Genomic DNA, 19,545 nt, shown 5'->3' with positions numbered 1-19,545 from the left:
CACAGAGCCTGGGGAATAGTTCCTGAATTCACTCAGGCCTCGAGCACAATTAGACAAGATGAATATTTGAGTTGGAGCCTAATGAGACCCGGACATCCGGAAAGCATATGGCAGCCTCCCAGGGGACCAGCAGGGCCCCCGGGAGAGCACACCGCTGTTAGGAGGTCACCGGGCCACCGCCTGTCTTGGAAGGGGAGGTCTGTGAGGGCCTGGGGAGGCTTCCCTCCTTTAGAATTCTTCATGGGCATCGAGGCGCTAGCTGCAGGGGCCGGGGGAAGGTAGGAGGGAGAAGAATAAGCTCCCTGTATCTGTCCCAGGCCCTTCCAGGGTCAGGGTTGGGAAGCTTTATTCCGCCCCCTTTTATAGATTTGCCAAGAAATGCATCTCACATGGCTGACGCTACGTTGGATACACAGAATAGATCCTCCTCTCCGCGCAAAATACAAACATGTCATTCCAAAATCTCCGCCTGAACTACACGGGGCCGGGCACAAGAAAACGTCTTGGGATCCATGGCATCCCTCACTTCCCCCCCATCCCGGACTCAGGACAGGGGTCTTGCCCTCTGGCAGGGGATGCAGGGCATCTTCTGCTATAACCATCTCAATACAGCAGTGATGGGACAAGGGACGGGGTCTGGAGTGAGGACAGATCAGAGAAGGCTCCGTGGAGGAGGTGGCATTTTGGCCGGGCCTTGAAAGCAGGGATCGGGGGGAACAGCGTACAGGAAACAGAAAAGCACACGTTGAGTCTGAGGACAGCAAGCATACCCGTGTGGCTAGAAGGCAGGGTCTGGGCTGGAGACAAGGAGGTAAGTGTGGTCAGAGAGGGAAGGCTTTGAATGCCTAGCTACATGTCCCGGGCACTGGGAAGCCAAGAAACACTGCCACCCAGGTAGACAAGGGACTCCAGAAGTCCAGGCTGGTAAGACTTCCTTCCCCCACCCCACCCCTAATCCAGGACAGCCCAGACCAGCCTAAACCCGGGACAGGCTCAGGGCTGTCCCAGCGAGCTCGCGACCCCCAGCTTTCTTCAGACAGTGTCACCCTTCCAGGCTTGCAGGAGTTCCAAGCAGAATGGGAGCTTGCTCCTGGCAAGGCTCATGCGACCCCCCCCAGCATTCTAGACAGAGACCAGGCGACAGATCAGCCCCTCGGTGTCCAGCAGGGAGCCTGTCACCTAGAGGGGAAAGGAGTGAGGAGGGTTGGGGTTTGCTGCAGAGCGACGGAAGTGAGGAGCTGGGGAGAGAAGGCAGAGAGGCCCCAGGGCCTGGTGGGCTCCAGGGAGGGCCACTTGCCAGGGACTTGTCCCCACCCCGGGCTTCTTTAAGGTCCAGGCTTTGTAAGAAAGCAGACCGACTCTCCTGAGAAAATTAGATCCATTTTCTTCCAGGAGGTTGCTATTAGCAAAAACCACTGACCCTGCAAGAGGGAGAAGCAGAGATGGCAAAACTTCCTGTTTGTTCTCAGTCTCTCCCTCCCAGCCTCCTCCTCTATCTCTCTGTCTCTGGCCAGGCATCCAGCTCTGTTCCCTGGGAGCCAGGACACCCCCAGGTCCAGATGGCTGTCCTCTCTTTCCTCCTGAGCTCCAGCCTCTGGGGGATCTGATGTTCTGGAACTGGAAATGCTCTTGGAGCTGAGTCTGTGGAACAGGTGGATGGTCCGGTTGAGGGGGCTGGATCTGGGACATGGATCCGAGTTGCCCCCTCCTTTGTGCCCCACGAACGCCGGCACCCACTGACCTCTCCCTCTTACGCACCTCCCCCAACTCCTCGCCTCCAAAACGTCACCTTGCGTCCTGTCTCCTCCCCAGCCCTCATGGTTTCCATCTGGCCGGCTTGGCCTCCTGCCCGGACCACCATGGTCTGCTGCTGCCCCCAGACCCACCAAGAGCAATGGGTGTCACTGCACGCCCCTGGGGGTTGTACTGTGGCCCAGACGGGACGTTAGCTGTGTCCCCTCTCTGCCCTGGTTCACCTTCCTTACTCTGGTGAAGCCTCTGGATTCCATCCTCATGAGAGCTTTTTGTTTGTTTGGTCCTTCCCACCCACCCCCCACCCCCCACCCCCGTTGATGGGAGGGAAACAGAAATTAGGAAGAAAAGCTATGGGTTAAATGCAGTATTTCTGAGAGACAAAGTGGCCAGGTAGCTAACACGGGCTCCAGAGGACATCAGAGATGGGCTAGAATCCCGGTTCCATCGGTTTACCAATTGTGTGACCTTGGACATGCTACTTAGCCCTCTGAGCCTCAGTTTCCTCATCCATAAAATGGACATAACAGCATCCCTCACTGTTGGGACAGAATGTCCTAAGATGCATCTAGAATAGTATAATCCCTAGAACATACTCAGTACCAAGTAAACACTGATCATTAGTGCTTTGTTACTGGTGAATTCAAATCCAAAGCACCTCCCTCTTCGCCGCCCAAACCCTGGCCCACCCAGGACAGAGGCGCCCCTGCAGCCCGCACAGCCGCAAGGTCACTTCTCCCCGCCCATCCCCTTGACCCAGGAAAGCTGTGCTGCTTAATTGCTCTTTGGTTTTACTCCATTTGAAATGAGCAGGGCACCAATTCCCTGCAGGAAAAAATAAATATGCTTCTGCTCAAAATACTAATGAGGTTGGACGCCCGGTGAGGCTGGCGGGGGAGCGTGCAGCCCAGTTTGCAGCATCCTCAAGAGGGCAAGGCGCGTGCGAGGCTCTGGCTTTGCTCGGCGGCCCCCACCCCGGCCCCCATCAGCGGCTGGGGTCGATCAGGTGAGCTGCCACGGGAGGGGCGTGGGGGCCCCCAGTGGTAACGCCAGCTCTGGGAGTAGCGGGCCACCGTCTGCCTCTCCTCCCATCTGGTCACCAAGCGTAGAGAGTCCTCTTCCTCGGGACCATTGCCTCATCAGCTCAGTGTGGCTGCCGGGCTCCCAGCCCCCAGCCTTGCCCACCTCCTCTCCTTCCTGCAAGGGGCAGTCACTCTCAAGCAGTCAGTCACCAAACATCAGCGAGCAGGAAGCATGTGCCAGGCTGCGGGAGGGAGATGGACTCAGTGTGACTCAGACCCAGCCTCAGCCTCCTTTCAGAGCCCCTCCCCCTCACACTGCCCTGGACAAGGGCCTCTGGTTGTGCCCTCGGTGACAGGCGGCCCCCTCCTCTGAGCCTTGAGCTTGCTGCTCTCAGCCAGAAAGTTCTTCCCAGATCCCACGTGGCTCCATCCCTCCCCTCACTCTGGACTTCCACATCCCCATTTTCAGAGCCACCCCATTTGAAATAGTCCCTTCCATTGCTCTGCCTCTGGCCCTAACGCATTTTTCTTTTTTTTTAATTTTTTAATGTTTTAAATTTTATTTTTGAGAGAGACAGAGCGTGAGCAGGGGAGGTGCAGGGAGAGAGGGAGACACAGAATCCAAAGCAGGCACCAGGCTCCAAGCTGTCAGCACAGAGCCCGATGTGGGCTCAAACCCACAAACCGTGAGATCATGACCTGAGCCGAAGTCAGACGCTCAACCAACTGAGCCACCCAGGTGCCCTTTAATCCATTTTTCTTAATAGTGTTTACTGCCTCCTGACATCCTAATATTTATATATCTTTATTCTGGCCTGTCCCCTCCACCTCCAGGGCCAGTCCCCTGACAGTAGGGCCTTTTTCTCTTTTGCTCATGGATGTTGGCAGTCCCCTGTCACCTAGAATGTGCTTAATGAATATTTATGGTCATGGAATCTATTGACTCCATCACCTCTCTTTCCTAAGAAAAGCTCTTTACCCACTCATCCCCTACAGCCCCAGCCCCCCATCTTCACCTCCCCAGCTTCCGAGCCCCTGACCCTCCACACAGGAGCCTCCCTGGATGACCTCAGAGCTCTGGAATCTCCCAGGAGCACTGCTTCCCTCGCCCTTACTCACGCCCCCGCTCCACTCCCTCCCCAAATCCTGCCTATCCTGCTTGTCACACTTACACATCACCTCCTCTCAGAGGCCTTGCCCAGCCTCCCCAGTGCGTCCAGCGCTGCCCCCAAACACGTCACTACTGCTATGTGTGTCAGCCTCCCAGGCAGAATCCAGATTCCTCAAAAGTCGGAGAAATCTGTTCCCTCTGCGTCCTCCGAGCCAGCGCAGCGCCTGCCACGGGGCGGGGGCTTAGTGGATGGTGCTGCGTGTTAGGATCCGGGTTGTTCTAATGCGCACGCTGTGATGGACGGTGAGCTCTGGCAAGGCCCGCCACGGGACGCAGGAACAGCAAGCTGGGATGAAGCTGGGAACAGAACCCTAGACCCGGGAGAAGCCCCAGGGGCCAAACTGAGGACAGGGAGTCCCGGTGCCCTGAGTGTGGCCAGCAGATGACCTGAGGCGTGCCGTGAAGCTCGAGGCACAGAGCCACAGGCCTTCTCATCCGAGGACAAGGCCAGCGGCACTGTCAGGGGACAGTGCAGCCTTACTCCTTGGTGCCTGCAACTCCCAGGGGACATAAAGTGGACACCCATGTCCCCTCCCCGGGAGCAAACCCTGCCAGAGTTCTCAGGGACATTTGGCAGTGGGGCTCAGCTGGAAGAGGAAGGAGGGGAGGGGTCCTGGGGTGGACCTTGGTCCTGGAAGCATCCCCTCTGGCCTGACCCTGCAGGCCACAGCTGACACTGCCGGCCGGGCTGGCCAATCAGTCCTGCCTCCAGTCAGTTCTCTGGCCTTGAACATGGCAGAACTGGGACTTTTCTGCGTGGTACAATGCTCCCTGCACGCCCTCCTCCCACTTCACTGCCTCCCATTCCACAGCCCACCTGACTCTCCAAACACTAACCAGAGAGACAGGACAGCATCGACACGTCTCTCTTTTCAGAGTTGGAAACGAAGATCCGGAGAGGTTAAGGAACTTGCCCAAGGACACACAGCAGGTTAGAGGCAGAGCCCAGAACAGAAACTAGGCTGAGATTTCAGTTGTTATTATTTGGAGTCACCAGGAAAGCATGTGCTGAAAGGCTTTCCTGGGACCGGAGGTAGGAGGTTGAGAGGGCCTTCTGTCCCCTCCAGAAATCCACACCCCCTTCTTTTTCCAAGCACACAGGCTCTGTCTGGCTTCAAATCCAAAGAAATTCCTTCTCTGCTCATTGGCTCTCGGACACGGGAAGCAGCCCGTTCCCTGTGGCTTCTTCCCTGGAGGATGCGTTCAATAAACAGAACCCTTTCTCATCTTCCTGCATAAATATTTCAGGAGGCTGGGAAACAAACAGATCTGCATTTGCTCTGCTGCCGGCTCCTCAGAAATGGGGGCTCTCAGCTGCAGGCAGGACCCTCACCCCCTCCCCAGGGGACACACTGTCCCCCAGGCCGCGGGAAACACACACGGCAGGGACAGCCCCCTTCCGGCCAGGGATGCCCACGTGGGCTGGGGAACCTGGGAACCTGGCGGGAGCAGCAGAGAACGGCCCTGCTTTTTCCCAGAAGCACCCCCACCCCCCACCCACCTACAGTTTGCTGTTTCTAGAAATGGGAGAACATCGTCTACTCAGTGTCTGCTGTTCTTGGGGACACTTCAATCACTGCTGCCCGAGACCACCCGGCAGGGGACACGAGGTTCCTGCACAGACAGGCGCCGCCCACCAGGAAGAGGGTGCAGAGCATCCAGGAACAGGTGGGCTGGAGCTCGGGCTGGAAACCTCAGCAACTTAGCAGGCCGGTCCCCCGAAGGCTCCCCCGAACCCCCTTTTTGTTTACTCATTCAGGCGTCCATGGAGCACATTATTCTTGGGCCAGAACATTCAGCAGCTCCCCATTGCCAACTGGAATCTGACTTCTCAGACGGTCATTTCCTGAGCTTCCCAACCTCGCCCTACCCCTTCCCAACCCGGCCTTACCCCGGCTTCCCAGCCACACCTCCCTCCACTCAAGTCACACTGCACACTCCAGTTAGCTTGCTTCCTCCCTCCCCGAGACCAAGACGGATCCTTCCCCTTCCTAAATGCCTCTTCGCCCTTCCCATTCTTTGCTCTCCCCATTTTCAGGAGGGCAAATGCCCCACCTCCTCCTGGAAGCCTTCCATGACCATCCCACCCCCACAAGGGTTCCCCCCTCACCTCCCTGAGCTCCCTCATGGGTCATGGCCACCGCTGCCACGAGGGAACTGCTCCTGTGACACCCTCACGTGTCACAACTCAGTTGTTCCAACTCAGTCACAAGCGTCTCGGTGCCAGCTTCTATTTCAGCCAGGTGTCTGGGCATGAGGGCTGCTCCTGGACCTGACTCCAGAGGGAATTCAGCTTCGAAGACATCGTGATGCTGGCACCTCCCTCTCGGAGATTCGGATTCTACTGTCCTGGGGAAAGGCGGGCTGAAAGGACCAACCACAGGATTTGGAGGGGCCCTTGACCAAAAGTTCATAAAGAATTTATTTTCTTTTTAAGCCTTACTAAAACTAAATTTTTAAAAATGTTTTTTATTTATTTTTGAGAGACAGAGAGAGATAGCGAGAGCAGGGGAGGGTCAGAGAGAGGGAGACACAGAATCTGAGAATAGGCCCCAGGCTCTGAGCTGTCAGCAGAGAGCCCGATGCGGGGCTCAAACCCACGAACTGTGAGATCACGACCTGAGCCGAAGTCGGACACTTAGCAGACTGAGCCACCCAGGCGCCCCTAATAAAGAATTTCAAGACAGAGTCAGCAGAACATTAGACCCGGTGTCCCACAGATCCCATTCCTGTGAAGCCGGCCAGGGGGCAAGCATTCAAACCTCTCCAGGTGAGGTGCGACCAACACGGAGATCCACCTCTAAGGACAGTGGGGGCCACTGCAGGTCCGGTGCCTCTGGGCGCCCGCGCACACACCTCTGCATGCCTGGGCTGCCAGGAACACAAACACTGTAGAGGGAATGAACACGTGGACAGGTGGAGGGAAATGGAGCTTGAACCCGAACACTGAGAAGGATCTTTCTTCCACTCGCTTTGAAAATCCAATAGAAATATATGAAATATTAACGCTGTATTATTAATAAGTAAATGTAATAAGGCGATGATTATTTTATAGAAGAAAATAAAAGATTCATATTTTAATATTAACAGATTTAACTATACCCAATGTGCCCATAGTGCACACATCTTAAGTGTTCAGCTTGAACAATTGTTACTTGTGCCTAGATCCGCCCACCATCACTCCTGAAGGTTCTCTCATGCCCTATCCCAGTTAGCCGAACACCCCACTCGATCCTACACCAGTCACCAATAAAAAGTGGACAGAATTTTCATTAAAGAAGGGCTCTTGACCGAAGGAGGCAGAATCAGCACAGGTGTGGTGTCTGGAAGAGACGGGGAAGGACCGAAGTTGGTGTTCACCCCAAATGAGAGGGAATAAGCACAAAGTTTCGGACGGGCTCAGGGACTTGCTCAAAGTTACACAGCAGGCTGGTGGCAGACCAGGATTCTAACTCTGATCCTCAGCCCCCAAGTTTTATTAGCTTTTCACAATCTTCGCAGTCTGCGGTGCATATGTGTGCACGCGCGTGTGTGTGTGCACGTGTGTGTGTTGTGTGTGTGTGTGTGTGCGCCTGTGCTGTGCACAGTAGGGGACTAGGCTCAGAGGGAGGAGGATAGAGCAGGGCCTGAGGCTGGGCAGAACAGGGAGTAAATACATCCATACGCTCCCTCCTGCATCCAGCCTTGGACCAGGCGATGTTCTCCTAACATAGCTGGGGGAGACTGAGTCTCAATCAGAGGGGGAACTGACCCAAAGCCACAGAGCGTTAGAGCTGGGGTTTAGGCAGGAGCCGCTAGAAGCTGTCTGCCATGGTCTTCTCTCCAGGCAGGAGACTTTGGGCGCTCTGCCCCCCTTTCTGTTTGCTCGAACCTCAGACCCAACCTCTCAGACCCAACCTCTTGGCTGCCCTAGGCAGAGGGAGAGGCCAGTACGGAGTGGTCTCCCAGGGGTATCTCCTTGGGGGAGAGGGGCACAAGCGCAGAGAGATTCCTGCAGGGAATCCGGGCTGGGGGCCTGAACCCCTTGTCCCCACCTCGCTGCGCCCAGCCTTTGGGAATGTCCTCTAGGGTCAGGCTGGGGTCGACCACCTAACGTGTGAGCTGGACCACGTCACTCTCCCGTTAAACCCCTTTGGGTTACCACAGGGTACAGCCCGAGCCACAGCCCCCCACCCAGCTCCTGCCTGCCCCTCGGCCTTATAGTACCGCTCACTGCTCCCTACGCTGCGCTCACCACCTAGCTGCATGCACCCAGCTCTTGCCTCTCCAGGAATAAGCCAAACCCGTGTCCACTTCCGCGTCTGTGTTCATGCCACTCCCTCTTCCTGGAATGCCCTTCCTTCCTCTTTATGTGCTGCTTCTGCCTACTCATCCTCAGGGACTGAGCCAAGAAACCTTCCCCGGCCTCCCCGGCCTGTCCCTGTGGCTGCAGAGCTCTGAGCACGCACCCCTGCCCACCCACACCAGCCCCCCTTTGCCACACCCCTACAGCCGTGTGTCCCTCTGGGCAGCCCGTCACCCCCACTAGACGGGGATCCCCCTGAGAAGGGACTACTTGGGTGCATCCCTCGTGCTGGGGACCACGTGCTTAGGGTCTAGCACACAGGTGCTCAGCAAACATTTTTTTCCCTTTTTAAAAAAAATATTTATTTGGAAGAAAGAGAAAGCGAGAGAGCACCAGGGTAGGGCAGAGAGAGAGAGAGAAAGAGAGAATACCAAGCAGGCTCCACGCCATTAGCACAGAGCCGGATGCAGGGCTCGATCTCATGAACCGTGAGATCACGGCCTGAGCTGGAAACCAAGAGCTGGATGCTTAACCGACTGAGCCACCCAGGCACCCCACTGGCAAATATTTTTTGAAAGAATCTAGGGCCTCATTTCTCTGCCTTGGGGGGAGTCGGCGGTCAGGACCACGGGGGAGGCCGGGTGGAGAGGAGCAGGGACTGACGGCCGCCCTCGCCACTCTGTCCACCTGGCAAGTCTGGCTCAGCGCCCCCCCCTCACCTCACCGTCCTCCTCGGGACCCTCCCTCTCGAGTGGACTGTCCTGATTCCCAGGTCTTGCTATCCGCAGGCCGGGCCCAGCCAGTGATAGCTGCCTCAGTAAGGGATCACCCCTCCCGGGGAACATCTGAAATGCCCAAGGAAATGAAGCCTGTAGCGGTTCTTAGGAGGGTGATCTTAAGAAAAGCAATCACACAGCTGGATCAGCCCCCTACCAGCCGGCCCGGGGGCCCCTAGGTTTCTCCATGTCCATGGGCTATGCAGTCAGACAGGTCAGGGTCAGGTCTCAGTCCACCCTTCCCCGCTGTGCGAGCCCAGGCGACTGCAGCCCACTCTGAGCCTGTTCTCCCCGTCGGCAAAGTGGGGGTAACACCCGAGATGTGGGGTACGTGAGATAATGGGCATGACACGTTCAGCATGGGGGACAGGCTCAGATCATTCCTGCTCTCTTCTAAAGCAAAGGCCCGCAGAGCTTGATGTCCAGCACCGTGGGTCTCTGGGGTGGGGAGGGGTGCCAAGAGAGGTGGCTTTGTGTGTCTCGCCTGAGCCCCCTCTCTCCTCCACCCCCTCTCCCTCCCTGCCTCCCTCCCGCCAGGCCAGAGTTCCAGGGAAAACTCTGCCCAGAGACTTCTCAAGTCAGTGATAAGGTCTGGCCAGAAGAAAGCTCTTAGCAACCCAGGCTCCCAACCCAGAGGCCCTTCTAATGGTTTCAGAGAAACAAAGGAGGGGAAGATTGCCTGCAGTCCAACGCGCCAGGAGGGCTGGCTTCCAGGAGGGAGAGTGGGGTTCGCGGGCCTCTGTGGCGGCCACAGTGGCAGCCTGGAACAGAGGGCCCCTTGGCTGCCAGGTCTCGGGAATCACAGCCCTGTGGCCAAGCTGAAGGAGCCTCAGAGTTCACCCCTCCTGCCTTGGCCACGGCCACGGCCGGAAGGGGTGCTCCTGGCTGGTTACCTGGAGAGCTAAGCCTCTCCAGTCAGGTGCCCCCTGCCATATAGGTGAAATTCTCAGAGTCTCCTTTCTAGAACTTTCCCCTACCACCATCAGCCCTTGGCCTGATTTCTACTGGAAGCCTAGAAAAACCCAATGAACTGAAACTGACCCAATCTGAGCTTGTCTTCAACCAGAGGGGGCGCCACTCCCTACTTGGCCACTTCTGCCTCATTAGGTGAACCTTCCGGGGCCTCGCTTTTCTCCTCTGCAAAATGGAAGATCCCATGACACCTCTTTAGAGCTTCTCCCAGCTCTCAGGATCCACGGACGTCCAGGAGTAAGGGATTTAGCCCAGGCAGCAACCTACAGGGAATAGTTTGGGTTTTCTCAAAATCCCACCCCAACCTTGTATTTTTGCCCCGGGGTACCCCAAAGTCTACACCACAGCTTTGACAAGTGCTGTGAAAGGTACCTAAAAGGTCAGACATCATCTCTGGCCTGAGCTCACAGTCAAGTTGAGGAGTCAGGTGCATGCTCCTAAAACAGCCCCCATACAACGTAACACCTTGGGTCTTTACCTACGGCTGATGCAGCAGAGACGGGGCACCACGGGAACTCCCAGAAAAGAGGAATTAGTGCAGATCTGGACTCTGAAAAAGGCCAATTTGGCAGGACAGTCTGGGCTCTGGAATAGCCGCAGTCCGTAACAACTTGAGTTTGTTCTCACACGTTATGATGACCACGGCAGGAAGGCAGACCCGGGGTCTTGAGAGGACACACTTGTGATAATACAAAGTTATCAGATGGACCCCCAGGTATGCAGAAATCCCCTTTCCCAGAATTCCAAATTTCTCGGAATCCCAAATTTCCCCGTGCATTCCTGCAATGCAATCTTTCACCTGCAGGTCAGCAGGGCAGGCGAAAACAGCATTTTCTTCATGAAGTTAAACGGAAACCTCAGGAATTAAATCCTCCTGTCTCCTTCCTCCAACACCTTTCCTTCCATCAGTGGTTTTATGTCCAGGAAATCCTCCCCCCACTCCCCAATCCCAGATCATAATGTTGTTAGCTGTTAGTTATGAAGTCATACTCGAGGTGTTTAAATGGTTTGCTGCGAATCCCTCCAGCTAGTAGAGGATATTTCTTTCCATAAATGCAAAGGAAAAATGGGTCTGAGCCTCCGGGGTGCCAGGTTGTATCTGGAGCAGAGGTCAAGGCCGTCTGCCAGTCGGGGCTGGGTCTCTCTACCCAGAGACCTGAGCAAGACTGTGCTTTGGGACCAACCTTCACCCACCTTCTGCAGGGAGCTCTGGCCTGCAGGGATCCAGATAAAGGTTTAGAGGCTTTGTTTGCCTCACTTTGCAATATGAAAGCAGGACATCCAATTTTTATAGCCAGATCATTTGTCCCAAGCATGTTAAAGCAACCAAAATAGGACAGGGAGAGGGAAAAGCAACTTTTCATCGGCCCCAAAGTAGCCTGACAGAGTCCAAACAGATAGAGGCTGTTTGGGAGAGATGAACACAGGGTGAAACAGTTCTTTGGTCAGGACAACAGTGGGAGAGAAGGGGGTTAGCTGTTGGATGGACTGCCTAGCTCTCAAGGCAGTGGGCCACTGGTGGGGGGAGGGGACGGGGGTGTGAATTACACAGACACTAAACCACATGACATGACATCTATGGGATGCCGCCTTACTTACACATCAGAGCGCCCTAGTGAGGCGGAACACTTAATTCCCTTTTTACAGATGAGAAAACAGAGGCTCAGAGACATTGAGGGGCTAGCCCAAGGTCGCGCAGGGAGGAGCAGAGGCAAGAGCAAAGCCTGAGTCTTCTGCCTCCAGATCCCTTCCTCTGGCCACAGGCCTCAGGGTCATTGCTACCAGCCTAACTGAGTGGCAAGAAAGGCCCGGAAGGCAGGCTCCGCGCCACACCCTCCAGAGCCTGCTTTGCCACCTTAGTAAGTTACCTCCCTTCCCTCTCTGGGCCTCTGTGTCTGCACCTACAAGAAGGGGATCAGTAAGAACCCAGGAAGATTAAATGAGTAAATGCATGAGAAATACTAGTTGTGCGCCCGCGATGAACAAAGCAGCCTAGAAAGATCAGCGCCTTCTGCTGTTGTTACTGTTTATTTCACTGTCAACTTCGTGAACACAGGGACCTAACACCTGGGGAGAGCCTGGGACCTGCCTACCAAGCAAATAGTATTTACTAAAAGGATCTAAATTAAGATAAGGAGTCATGCTCCCCTTCCTAGAAAGTGTGGAGTGCCATGGAGGCAGAGGGCTGGACCAGATGACCTCAGACACCTCTGGACTTGAACACCGAGCGTGGGGGCTTCTTTTCTAGGGATGAGTGTGAGCTCCCACACGGAGTGAGCCTCCTCACACCCCCTGCCGGGCAGCTGATATCCTCTGTGTCCCACAGGGGCCAGGAAGTTCACCCCTTGTGGCCTGAACGCCATCCCATGTGACACATCACACATTTACATACATATGTGTATGCATGTATATGTCCCTACAGTTTTATTTTAAAGACCAGAACCCCAACCCAGATAATCATAAAATTTTAAAGAATAGACATGTTAGAATTGGGCCCAGGAAAAATACAAGGTGGAAATTTTTCAGCCAGAGCAAAGTTTCCTTTTGCAAAAACAAATGGCCCCTCCCTGGAGCTGCCAGCCAGCCAGGTGAGGCCCCGCCCTTCCAAACACAGCCCAGGGGGACGCTGAATATGGCACTTCCGTACCCCTCTTGCCCAGGTCGAGTTTCAGAAGGGGCCCCTGGAAAAGCTACCCCATGATCAGGAGAGCCACTGAGAGAAGGAGAGAAAAAGAATCAGAGAGTCCGGAGGCCCACGTCTGGACCAGTCTCTAATCTGTCTCGCTGGGCCACTTTTTGCAGCTGACTTGGCCTCTCTGTGCCTGCTTCCTCATTCCTGAAGTGGGGATGACCCGAACCTACACCATAAACTCACTCTGAGCATAAAACGGAGCTGATCCATGTGCTGAGGGCTCGCCAACAACGCCGGCGTGCAGGAAACCTTCCCGGGTGAGTCGTGTTTTGACTCCCGGCATCTGCCTGCGCCTTTCCCTCTACTACCCACCCCTCAGCTCCTCGCCTGTCACCTGCTACCTCCTACTCATCCTTCATGAATCAGTGTAAAAGTCCCCTCCCCGCCCCCCAGGTCCTCTGCGTTACCCCCAGAGCTCCCTGTCCTTCTCATCTCATAAGCCCCAGGACACTCATTGGAAGCGTGTTTAATTTTCTGTCTTCCCGATGTTAATAGCTAACACTAACTGCCAGGCATGTGGTAAGTGCTTCACACGGATCAGCTCATTTAATCTTTATAATAATCCTTTTAAGGGCTACTATTATCAATCCCAATTAATGGACGGGGAAACAGATGTTCAGAGAGGTTAGGCAACTTGCCCAAGAACAAACAGCAAGGAAATGACACAGGGCCATCTGTCTGACTCTAAAGCTGGCCTTTGCAGCCACCAGCACCCCCACCCCCCCACCCCGTCACCATCACCATCACCATCACTGGGGGGCCATCTCCAGAGGGCCACCCACCCTGGGCACAGGGGAATTTGCATATTCCAGAGGGTAAGGGCTGCAGGCCTGGACCACAGACCTGTGTTCCCTACACAAAGCTAGCTTCGAGGAAATGGAGAAGGCGGTCCTGCTTCTGTCACACCTGTCCTTTCCCCTGCGCTGACCACCTTGCCTAAGAGGCCCTGCCTGATGTCAGACACCACGTACAGGACGCCCTCCTCCTCACTCGCTCTGCTTACATTGTTTTCCTCCAAATTATTTATGCAGCTCCCAGCTCCTGCAAGGGCCACAGGGAAGCCTAAGCGGAACACATCCACAGGTGTCATCCACAGGCAGCCACACCTCGATGCCAGGGCCCCAGATACCCGGACAAGAGCCCTTTGCCATGGGGGTGAGGACGGGGGACAGAATACAGTCCTGGAACTCAGATGGCCAGGTACCCACCCACTCCCCCCACCCACTGAACCTGCAACCTTGAACAAGTCACTTGTGTTCCCTGAGCCTTAACTTCCTCCTCCGGGAAATGGGATCGTCTGATAATAGGATCAATCTCAGGGCTGCACAGAGGCAATTCTATCCAGGGTGCCCACTGCCTGCTTGACGACTGTTACTCTTGTGAGGACGGTGATGAATCTTCTCAGGGATTGGATCGTGACGGTTGTGGCTCAGAGTCAGAAGACGTGGGTGTGCATCCCAGCGCTGCCCCGAACTAGCTCTGTGCTTTGGGTGTGGCCATGTTTTCACTCGGAGACTCTATTTATTCATCTGTAAACAGGGGGAACCCTCCTCACCATGCGACCCTCCACAGGATTCTGTGCAGGAACCCAAGTTTGTTTTCTGTAAATGGGACTGTCCTGAGCAGACCTGGGTGCCTTTCATTGCTGTGTTAATTAATGGAAGGAGGGTGCCAGCCAGAAACCAATTAGGAAGGGCCCTCGAGGGGCCTCCTGAAGGAAGGGGAGGGAGAGGGGGAGGGCAAAGAAAGGCTGTGGCGGCTCCTCCTCTATTGTCCCCACCCCACCGCCTTGTGTGCCTTGTGCGCCCTCTCAGCAGCTGGTCCCACACTCCAGGCCCACAAAGGAGAGGCTCATTCTAAACAGCTTCTTTTCATGTGCGAGCCACTGGATTTGCATCTGTCCTTGCCTAGTAGGGCCTATCCTTTACCAGCTGTTCCCAGCTTCCCAGGCTGCTGGGGGGGAGGGGAGGGGTGGGGGAGGGCTGCCGGAACCTGCAGGGCCCACAGGCAAGGAAAGGATGGGGGGAACAGAACTAGCTGATCAGGAGAAGCCGGAAGGAGAGGGGGCTGGGCACAGAGGGAATTTGCACATTCTCTCATCTCCTGGACACCAGACAAATTCTGTGGCCGGCATAGTCAAATCAGAATCTGGGCTGCCCCCGGTGCCAGGAGCCGGCGGCGGCTGAGGCCATGTCTGCTCCAGGCTGGCCAACCTGGGAGCAAAATGGAAAAACTCACTCCATCTCCGAGCTGCCAGGGACGGAGGCTGCCAGGCCGCTGGTCTAGCCAGTGTCCGCACTCCCAGACCGGCCAAGCTCAAGTCTGTGCTGACTGCACAGGGCCCGCTAGCTGTGGGGCTGCTGGGGCCCGGAGGAGCCTCGCCTTTGCTCCCAGATGCCTTTGCGTGCTGCCACAGGTGCCAAGGAGGCAAAGCCCTCAGGCAAGAGAACATGGGCATCTGGGCACATCTGGGAAGAAAGTGACTCGTCAGAGCTCTTCCCAGCATGAGTTGCATTGCCTGGAGGCAAAGACGGTAAGGAAGGAAAGATCCTGAAGTTATGAACACATAAATACGTCCTCTCCTGGCTCGTGCCTACCAGACCTTGAGACTCCTAACTCAGGACTTCGGCGCATCCCCTTCCCCATCCATCTTCTCCAAGGCTCTGGAGAGCAGGGCTTGTGGCTTAGGCATTCTGTGACCTTAATGCCTAACACAGGGCCTGGCCCAGAGCAGGAGCTCAGATAGGAACGAGCGAATGTTCGGCACAAGCCTTTCGCGGGAGACTGCCAGGTATCTGGAAGAAGAACTGAGTGGGTGGAGGAGGTGTGACGGGTGCTTGGAGCAGAGGAGGCAGAAGTCCCGGGCCACCCCCGGGTTTCTGGGAGCTGGGTCTGTGCCGGTTGACATCTCCGCCTTCGAGCTGGCTCTGGGACACGCTTGCTCTCTCAACTCGTCTCCCAGGAAGAGCCAGACAGGAAAGAGGTGCTGGGAAGTGGAATGTCCGGGAGTCCAGGCCTCTCCGGGGTGGGCTAGATCCTGGGTCCAGGAGTCGGAGGCAGAAGGACTTTGTATCTCTTCCTCCCCATCCTGACCCGGGGTGTAGCGAGGGCTCCCATACACCTTGAGCCCCGTGTCACTTTTCAGACACCAGCATCTGGGCTGGAACGGTGCACTGGGTGACTGGAGAGGGGCCCTGTCCCCTAGCAGGCTGCCTGAGGTCCTCCTGGCAGGGGTGGAGGGTGGAGAGAGCGCTGACCAGGAATCAGGAGGACCCAGGTTCTGGCCCCTCTGGCCTCAAACTTGCTGAGTGACTTTATACAAGGTGTGATGTGCCCCCTGGGTCTCAGCTCCCCTATTTGTCAAGGGAGAGATTTGGATGACTTGAGGCCCCTCTTGGGGCCCTGGAGACACATGACCTTGCCAAGCGAAGGCAACCTGGGCAAGGCAGCCTTGACCTCAGTCCTATTACGCTCAGCAGAAGCCCATCCTTGAGCCGCGCTCCAGTGAGACAGGAGCAGGAGAGAGAAGGGTGACCTGCAGAATGAGGGGCCACTGTGTGACTGATGATGCCACTTGTGAACCTGCAACTGGCTGCTTAGAGGGATGCTGACATCTAGAGTCTTCTCTTTGCCCTCATTCCTTCTCCTAACTTTTCTTTAAAAAAAAAACAAAAACATTTTTTTTATTCATTTCTGAGAGACAGAGTTAGCAGGGGAGGGGCAGAGAGGGAGACACAGAATCTGAAGCAGGCTCCAGGCCCTGAGCTGTCAGCACAGAGCCTGATGCGGGGCTCCAACTCATAAACTGCGAGATCATGGCCTGAGCCGAAGTTGGATGCGCAACCGACTGGGCCACCCAGGCACCCTGGCAGATTTTTCTCATAGCCTATTGACTTATACTCTACACAGAATTCTAATATATTGTGTACTGTTTTTCCAGTTGATGGCAGTTTGGAGACCTATTTAGCACCAGAGAAGCACTGACACATGACTGATATGTCAGAGAGAAAGAAAAAGTGTAAAGAGCAGACGTGAGAACGCATAGAACAAAACCACCCTGTCCCTGGGAACGTGGCCTTCGTTCCCTCAACACCGACTTGTTCTCTGGACAGATACTGCACCGAATCTGAGGGGAAGAAGGGCCTCACTCCCGTGGATGGTTCTGGCCTGGAAAGCCACATCCCTTCTTCTCTTCTTCCTTTTCCTCCTCATTACATAAAAGAGCTAAGACAGCTCACGACATTACACACGATGAGGCAGAGTTGAAAACGTCATAACCAGGAATCATACCATCAGGCTAGAAGGCCACACTCCAGAGATCCGCAGGGCTCTTTAGCTCTGGTGCCATTTAGGGCAGGGGTCCTGCCAGCGCCGCCCAGGATCTATGTGCAGCTTTGGCAGCTGCACACGGGGTACACGTGGGAGGGGGGATGGTAAATGTAAAACGGAAGCCTACCTACTTCCGGGAAGTGCTACTGAAGATCTAGCAGCGTGGCATCTGGTTTCCTCTTCCGCACCTTGCAGGCCCTCTGCTCTAACAGGAACTTCTCCTGGCCCGGAACACTCCGAGGGGCAGGCGGCCGGGACTCGCCAGAAAGGGAGGGACACCAAGGGCTGGGGTCTCACCCTCTAACCATTTCTCCCCTGCCTGTCACTCCACTTGGTAAGCAATGATTTCACTTTCCAGACCCCGTTCAGGATTCTTCTTCACATCTGTCTTATAACTAGACCAACCCTCTCCCCACCCCCGGAACAGAGAGCCCTCAGTCTCCAATGGAGCCGACCTCCTCACTGTGGCCGAAATGAAGGGACCCAAGCCATCAAGGAAATGAATTGCTGCATCTCACAGACGGAACACAGAGAGGCTCAGAGACGGAAGTGACTGGCCCAAGGTCACACAGTCTATTGATGGGTGACTGAGGACTAGAGGCCAGGCCTCCAGACTCCCAGAGCACTGTGGTTCCTCTAGAAATCATGGAAGAGCCTCTTCCAACAGGCTTCCAGGAACAGGACTGCCACTAGCCCCCTCTCCTGAATTTCTTCTGCTATTCTAGCCCTCCCCACACGAATGCTTGAAGGGCTGGCAAGTGGAGAGAAGACAGGGTTAAAGTGGGGATTTTATTTAATCCTCTGAGCTGGCTTAAACCAATGCCACATTGGTTGGAACAGGAGAGATGTACAGAAAGGCTTGGTGGGGGATGGGGGAAAGGGGAGGGCATTAGTGAATTATTGCTAGATACTACGTACGGCGCTTGGCCTGCCAATGAATTTAGCAGACTCTACCATCCTTCGTGGACTCTCTACCCCAGGGCCTGAGCCCACTTCCATGGGAATAACCCATTCTCCAGGGTACTCGACAGCGCAGAGCAGCGGAAAGATCACAGGCCGCAGGTTGAGACACATCTAAAGGCAAACCCCAGTTCTGCTACTTCCTTGCTGTGTGACCTTAGGCAAGCCACTTTACCTCTCTGAGCCTCAGCCTCTTCCTCTTTTAAAGGGTGGCCAAACACACCATCTTTGCAGGCCTCCTGGGAAGGAAGGTTACCTGAGCTCATGGACGTAAAGAGGCTCAGGGGAGGCATTGAGACCGACGTGAGTGCTATTATTACAAATCTCATATCCCTTGTCTCTCTCCAGGCCCATCCATTACTCTTCTGCCTCGGCCGGCTTGCATCTTCGACATTAATAACCTTAATGATAATAATCCTTCTGAGCCAAACAGCATTTGTAGCATTTAAAACCACTAAGCCTCCTACCCACTGTGGGCCACAGCAGCCCTGCTAGGAGTAGCCAAAACAGAGGCAGACCCTCAGTCCCAGGCGCATCTCCCCCCAGTGTTTCTAAGTGGCAATTTTGGCCCTGAGCCCAGAGACCCTGAACAGACCTGCTGTCTCATGGCAGGCAGACCTCATGGGGGTAGCCCCTGGCTTATCAGAAGGGGCCAAGACCGCCCCTCCCATCACCTCCACCGCTGACCCTCCATCTGGTCCACTAATCTGACCGCGAGTAAACTGCCCCCTCCATGTTGGCCTCCGACTCTCCAATTCTGACAGCCAGGTGGGCAGCGGCTGGAATCTGGCCTTGGGTGCCTCGACTGCCAAACCTAATGCCAAAGCCAGGCTGTGAGCTTCTTACCCTAACAGAGCGCTCTGAAAAGTGTGGGCTCACACTCCTGATCTTCTTATTGGTTCTTGAACTGTCTGTCACCATCCCTGAGATCCACATTATCATCATATTCCACAAGAGGAAACTGAGGCCCGAAGCAGAAGGGCCCAGCCAAGGTCATGCATGGGGGTTGGAGTTGAGCTGAGGAGTGAACTCAGGTCTCCTAATTCCTGGACACTTTTCACTACCCTGGTCTGCTTTCCATACCGGGGAGGCCCCCAAAGTCTCTCCAACGAACGTGGAACCCCGTGCCAGAGTCCAGGAACTGTCCTCCAATATGGGAACTGCCAGAATGCGCATCGCTCCCTTCCCCTGTCACCTTCCCTCTTCAAGCCCGTCGCCACAGAACTCCTGGGGCCGGGGAGCGCCTTCTCCACTGAGTAGCTCCGGAGTGGAGCCAGAGTTCACGGGATGGGCGGCAGAGGCCAGCAGGTGGGGTGGGCTTTCCCCTCGGACGGCCTTCCCCAGGACCACAAGCCCGTCCCCACACCCACTGTCCTGCCAACGACGCTCCCCGTGGGTGGCGCGCTCCAGTGGGGGCCAAGGCGCAGCTGCCAGCACCGCTCTCCAGGGGTTAAAAATGCAGCATCCTAAACGAGGGTTAAAAATGCAGTCGCGGGGGGGCGGGGGGCCGGTGCGGAGGGCTGTCGTCCCAACCACCGCGGCCGCTAAAGCGGCATCCAACCCCCTTCCTTCCGCAGTCCCAGGGG

General features: G+C 55.6%; 1 long non-coding RNA gene across 1 annotated transcript in view; it reads right to left on the bottom strand.

The window, feature by feature from the left end:
- Positions 1-4,903: 4,903 nt before the first annotated feature.
- The window catches only part of LOC115302601, an 18,383-nt gene continuing 3,741 nt past the window's right edge, over positions 4,904-19,545 (bottom strand). Inside the window, exons 3-4 of the long non-coding RNA XR_003913553.1 lie at positions 6,056-6,309; positions 4,904-5,197 (exon numbers count right to left, since the gene is read on the bottom strand). This is a non-coding gene — a long non-coding RNA (uncharacterized LOC115302601). The remainder of the gene's footprint in view (positions 5,198-6,055; positions 6,310-19,545) is intronic.

The sequence above is a fragment of the Suricata suricatta genome, chromosome 9 (assembly GCF_006229205.1).
Source record: "Suricata suricatta isolate VVHF042 chromosome 9, meerkat_22Aug2017_6uvM2_HiC, whole genome shotgun sequence".
Classification (NCBI taxonomy): domain Eukaryota; kingdom Metazoa; phylum Chordata; class Mammalia; order Carnivora; family Herpestidae; genus Suricata; species Suricata suricatta.
Note: the sequence above shows the minus strand (reverse complement) of the source record. Positions and strands in the feature narration are given on the sequence as shown.